The following is a 6,342-nucleotide window of genomic DNA, read 5'->3' as shown; positions in this document are numbered from 1 at the left end:
GGTGCCCAGCACCTCTTTGTGTGACTAAATGTTTTGTATTTAGGTTGCTCTTGATAATGGACTTTTGGTTGATAATCCCGGGTTAGTTAACCCAAGTTACCAAGTGTTGAAACACTCCTCAGAACCTATTCATCCAAGCATATCCTTAATACATAAACACCACAGGCATTTGTCTCAGAAGTTCAAACCATTGGTGCCTAGCTTATTTTCTCAATTTTTTTGCTTTTTGGTTGTCCTTTTTCAGTGGCTTTTTCTTCTTCTTTTTCTTTCTTTTTCATGGCCAAAGACAATTATTCATTAAGATCCATAGACAGTTTTCAATTTCTACACAAAAAATGATAATTCTACACTCTATTTCCAGTGATCTGACTAAACAATCAAGCATGCATACCACCACTTAATTCTACTTGATTTGTCACTAATTGAGCCAAGTTACTTTTGTTCAAACTTTTCTTTTATTTTTGGAAACAGAACAAGCATGGTAAGCATTTGTTTAAGAAGGTGAAGTTATATCCAAACATCTAGGCATTCACTTTATTCAAAGCAATCAACAGACAAACATACTAGTAACTTCACATTCCAGAAAGATTCAACAATTACAGTTTAAACCAGAACAAGCATGCTTTTGTTTGCCCTTTTTAAAGAATTGTCAAGGAACAACACCACCTTGTGAAATTTCTTGTTTTCTCTTTGTTGCCAGGAAACAATTTGATTTCTCCTTCTTCTCCTAGTTGTTGCTTCATGTTCTTTCTAAGATCCTTGTTTCCTTTCCTGCAAAGAGTGATGAAGTTGCTTGCTTCTCAAGCACTTGAGTGGTTAGCTCAACTATGTATGGGCAAGTGTCTGAGTCTTAAGTTAGTGTGTGAACACCAAACTTAGTCTCCTACTTACTTCTCTGTTCTTTGAATCCGTGAGTTCTCCTTGGAATGAAGTTGCTGCTAAGGATTTTAAGCATTTCTGTGATTGCTTAGAATGGTTGTTCCTTTCATATAATTCAAAGGTTGTTGTGTTCAGTTGATCTTTATGGTGGAACACCAAACTTAGAGTCACACATTCCCCTTTGAATTATTGATCCACGAATTCATTGTTTGGTGTGAAACACCAAACTTAATTCTTTGCAATGCACAGAAACTACTTCACCTTTTTATTGAAACAAATAAAAGAAACAGCAAGGGAGTATTACCTCAGGTTGGGTTGCCTCCCAACAAGCGCTTCTTTAACGTCACTAGCTTGACGGTTGCCCCTTGTTAGGGTGGATTGTAGTGCTTGATGTCTTCTCCTCTCACTATGAAAACGTCCCCATTTGATTCCTTCATGACTTCTAAATGTTCCATAGAAAGAACTTTCCTGATTGTGAACACTTGAGGGAGCTGGGAAGGAATGGTTTTGAGGCCAGGTGGGATTGGCAGATAATGACTTGATATCACTTTATCTCCCGGAGAGAAACCTTCAGTGGGAATTTTCTTGTTTCTCCACCCTCTTGGCAATTTCTTTACAATTCTTCCCTTTCTTTTGAGGATTTCTTCATTGACCCTTATGCCAGGAGGATCCTTCTGATCTGTTTCCATTGATTCTTGTGGCTTTAACTCTTGCAATTCTTGTTTGCCTTCCAAGGACTGTTTCAGAGTTTCAGCTGCTGGATTGCTTTCCTCCAAACACAAATGGCTACTATCATCTTTAGGCTTTGCAGGTTCTGGTTCAGGCTCAGATGCAGGTTTGAAAACATTGAAAATGAGCTGTTCATCATGTATTCTCAGAATTAGCTCTCCTTGTTCTACATCTATTAGCGCTCTAGTAGTGGCTAGGAAAGGCCTGCCCAGAATGATAGGGTGTAAGTAGCTTTCCTCCATGTCCAAAATGATAAAGTCTGTGGGGAAGTAATAATCTCCCACTTTCACCAGCACATTCTCAACTACCCCTTCAGCTTGCTTCTGAGTTTTGTCAGCCAGTTGTATGATTACATCAGTGGATCTCACCTCATTCAGTTGTAGCCTCTTCATAAGAGTTAGAGGCATCACATTTATGCTAGCTCCTAGATCACAAAATCCTCTGTCAATTTTTGTTTCCCCTATGATGCAGGGGATATGAAAACTTCCTGGGTCTGTTTTCTTAGAGACTGTGTCCTTCTTGATGAGGGCACTGCATTCTTTGTTCATTGTTACCGTTTGTCCTCCCTTCAAAACTCTTTTCTTGCTCAACAATTCCTTTAAATACTTGATATGTGTAGGCATTTGCTGGAGAATCTCAAGAAAGGGAATATTGATGTGGAGAGACTTAAATGTCTCTAAAAACCTTGAATAGGTTTTCCCTTTTTCACCTCCTCCTAACCTCTGAGGAAATGATGCTTTTGGTTGGTATGTTTCCATCGTGCCTTTTTGCAATTCCTTGGCTTGCTCAGTTTCACTTTCCTGCTTAGCTTCCTCCACACCTTCCTTCAAGATTTCTGGCTCCTGTTCTGAGGGTCCAATTCCTTCTTCTTCTGAGACTTCCTTCAATATGGTGATGGCCTTGCATTCTTCCCATCTTACTCTCTTTTGTTCCCCTTTAGGATTCTTTTCTGTGTCACTAGGGAACACTGCAGTTGATTTGGGGGCCTGTTGAGATAGCTCTCCTACATGAGACTCCATCCTCTTGAGTTTTTCACCATGGTTTCTTAAGGTAGATCTCACATAATCCCTGAAGCTTTTCAACTCAATTATGTCCTGACCCATGTGTGCCAGCATTCCTTCTATCCTGTTTAATTGATCTTGAAATTGTTGGTTCGGGATAGGTTGGGTAGGTTGATTATTTTGGCTATGATATGGTGGTTGAGAGTAAGTGTTTTGTGTGGCTTGGTATGATCTTTGGTTGGAGTTTTGGTATGTGGACTTGTTATGTTGGTTTTGCTGGTTTCCCCACCCAAAGGTTGGGTGGTTTTTCCAGCCTGGGTTGTAAGTGTTGGAATGTGGATCATATGGTTGCCTTTGTTGATTTCCTACATAATTGGCCTCTTCCCAATCACCTCCTTCAGTGCTTTCTTCCTCTTGATCTTGTGTGTGTATTGCAGCCACTTGTTTTGTTTCTAATTCCTGGTGAGCTCTGCTAGTTGCTTGGCAAACACCTTGTTTTGGGCTAGAATTATATCAACATGGTTCAGCTCCATGACTCCCTTAGTGTTGTGTCTCTCTGATGCATAGTAGTACTCATTCTCAGCCACTGTCTCAATCACTTCAATGGCTTCTTCCACAGTCTTTTTCCTGTTCAATGAACCTCCTAATGAATGGTCTACAGCCTTCCTTGATTCATAAGAGAGTCCATCATAGAAAATTTGCAATTGCACCCAGTCATGGAACATGTCTGGTGGGCATTTCCTTGTCAAATCCTTGAATCTCTCCCATGCCTCGTAGAGAGTTTCACCATCTTGTTGTCTAAAAGTCTGAACCTCAGATCGAAGCCTATTGACCTTTTGTGGGGGGTAGAAACGTGCCAGAAACTTGCTTTCCACCTCGTCCCATGTTGTTAGGCTCCCCCTTGGGAATGATTCCAGCCACTTAGTTGCCTTGTCCCTAAGTGAAAATGGGAACAAAAGCAGTTTATAGGCATCTTCCTGGACTCCATTGGACTTCACAGTGTCGCAAATTCTCAGGAATTTTGTGAGATGTTGGTTTGGGTCTTCATTAGCACTCCCACCAAATGAACAATGATTCTCCACAAGTGATATTAGCTGTGGTTTGAGCTCAAAATTGTTGGCCTGAATGGGTGGTTTCTGAATGCTGCTACCACAATTCCCAGAGGTTGGGTTTATGTATGAACTAAGAACCCTCCTCTCAGGAATGGCATTGTTTCCATCAGCTCTCTCATGGTTGTGAACTTCTCTATCCATGTTGAGATCTAAAGCTTCCTCAAAATTGTCCTCAGATTCTCCTTCAGATTCTTCTTCTCCCAGTACTCTCTTCCCTCTTGCTTCCCTTCTAAGTCTATGAAGGGTCCTCTCTGGTTCGGTATATGGAGGAGTTGATGTCTCTCCTCTCCTACCTGTCATACAAGAACACAGCACAGGCAACAAACAAGTGAAATACTCTTGGTTAATGGAAGAGTATGGTTAGAGCAGTTGAGGAATTAATTCAAACAGTTAGTGAGTCAGTGAGTTAGTTGCTTGAATTTAAAGGCATAAAGAAAGAAAGCATGTAACAGAGTGCAGAAATTAAAATTCAACAAGTAACTTGTACTGAATTAATCAAAACAAAAAAAAATGCTCAATCTAGTTAACTTCCAATTTGAGAATTGTCACTCGAAAACCAATCCCCGGCAACGGCGCCATAAACTTGATGCGCATAAACTTGTTATGCTACGATTTAGGAAATTGCACGATCGGCAAAATTCCTTCCGGCAAGTGCACGGGTTATCGTCAAGTAAAAACTCACAATAGAGTGAGGTCGAATCCCACAAGGATTGGTTGAATGAGCAATTCGGATTAGAAGTGTGTCTAGTTGAGCGGAATCAAGAATTAGATGAGAGTTGCGGAATGTAAAATTGGCGGGAAACGTAAATGGCAAGAAATTGAAATTGCGGAATCTTAAATTGCATGAATTAAAGAGCGAGAAGCTAAATTGCTGAAATTAAAAGGGAATAGGGGTGATTGCATGAATTGAATTGCAGAATGTAAAGAGAAAGTGGTAGATCAGAAATGGGGAATTCATTGGGTATTAGGAGATATTGAGATCTCCGAATCAAAACATTTTTATTTCTCCCTCAACCAATGCATTCATTGAATTTTGCTTGGCAATCTTATATGATTGGATCCCAATCCCTTGGCTCACCAATTCTCTCTAAAAATGAACAAATTCCCAATCCCTTGGTTTAGATGTTCATAAGAAGAGATGATGCTCGATCACTGATTATACCACACAGTTTCATGAACCACAATTTGGTAGGATTACATGTCACAATATCCATCCAAACCCCAATCCAATTCACTGTGAGAAAGCTTCTCTAGCATGAATCCTCCATTCCTTTCCCAAGGTTCCGAAGGATTCCAATTATGGGTAGTTTCTTTCCCAAGATAACTACCCAATGGAATTAGATCGAGAAGCTTTCTAACAAAATTCAAGAGAAAAGATTGAAGAAGAAGATAAAACTATTATTGATTCATTGAATTACAATAGAGCTCCCTAACCCAATGAAAGGGGGTTTAGTGAGTCATAGCTCTGAATTCAATTACAAAAGTATGAAAACTTCAAAAAATGAAAGGTAAAAAGAGAGTCCATTCTAACTTAAATTCTATCATATTTATACACTTTCTACATTGAGCTTCTGTTGTGTTTCTTGGGCTTTGAGGCCTCTCCCTGCTTTCCTTTTGCTTTGGGTTTATGATCCATAATCTTGATGAGGCTGCTGATCCAAATTCTGTAACATTCATTGAGCCAACTTAGTGATAATCAAGTAATGACACATGACTCAACAAATTGAAATTCCAGACTCATCAATCCTTCAGGCCCAATCCCATAAAGCATGATATTCAATTGGGTTTCATACCAGAGTAAGTTTAAGTTAATGTTTGTGCTCAAATGCTAACTTAAACTGCAATATTTTTGGCCCAGAAACCTTTTCCAATAGTGGCGTTTAAGTTGCAGTTTAAGCTTAAACTGCAGCTTAAACGCCAGACACTTCCAGTGATGCCTTTTGTGGAAGCACGTTTAAGCTTCAGTTTAAGGTTAAACTGAAGCTTAAACGTGGAAATGGAAGAAGGCAGCCCTGGAGGGTAACGTAGTCGAACACGTTTAAGCTTCAGTTTAAGGTTAAACTGAAGCTTAAACGTGGAGATAGGAAAAGCAGCCCTGGAGGTCGAACACGTTTAAGCTCCAGTTTAAGGTTAAATTGGAGCTTAAACGTGGAAGCGGAGAAAGCAACCCCTGGAGGTCGAACACGTTTAAGCTCCAGTTTAAGGTTAAACTGGAGCTTAAACGTGGAAATGGAGAAAGCAACCCTGGAGGAGAAAACTTGGTCGAACACGTTTAAGCTTCAGTTTAAGGTTAAACTGAAGCTTAAACGTGGAAATGAAGAAAGCAACCCTGGAGGGGAGAAATGGTCGAACACGTTTAAGCTCCAGTTTAAGGTTAAACTGGAGCTTAAACGTGGAAATGCTCCTGGTGCCTTTCTTACTTCTGGCGTTTAACCTCCAGTTTAAGGTTAAACTGGAGGTTAAACGTGGAAATGCTTTCTGAGTGGAATTCTCATTCTGGCGTTTAACCTCCAGTTTAAGGTTAAACTGGAGGTTAAACTTCAGTTTCAGCATTTCTTAGCCTTCATGATTCTGGCGTTTAAGCTCCAGTTTAAGCTTAAACTGGAACTTACACTCCACAT

At 40.0% G+C, this 6,342-nt stretch overlaps 1 non-coding gene across 1 annotated transcript; it reads left to right on the top strand.

Moving 5' to 3' along the window:
* Positions 1-3,332: 3,332 nt before the first annotated feature.
* On the top strand, positions 3,333-3,436 carry LOC112752370 (small nucleolar RNA R71). Its single transcript, XR_003176810.1, has one exon. It is a non-coding gene; the product is annotated as a small nucleolar RNA R71 (small nucleolar RNA).
* Positions 3,437-6,342: the final 2,906 nt, after the last annotated feature.

The sequence above is a fragment of the Arachis hypogaea genome, chromosome 15 (assembly GCF_003086295.3).
Source record: "Arachis hypogaea cultivar Tifrunner chromosome 15, arahy.Tifrunner.gnm2.J5K5, whole genome shotgun sequence".
NCBI lineage: Eukaryota > Viridiplantae > Streptophyta > Magnoliopsida > Fabales > Fabaceae > Arachis > Arachis hypogaea.
The sequence above is the reverse complement of the archived record's forward strand: the minus strand, read 5'-3'. Positions and strand labels throughout refer to the sequence as shown.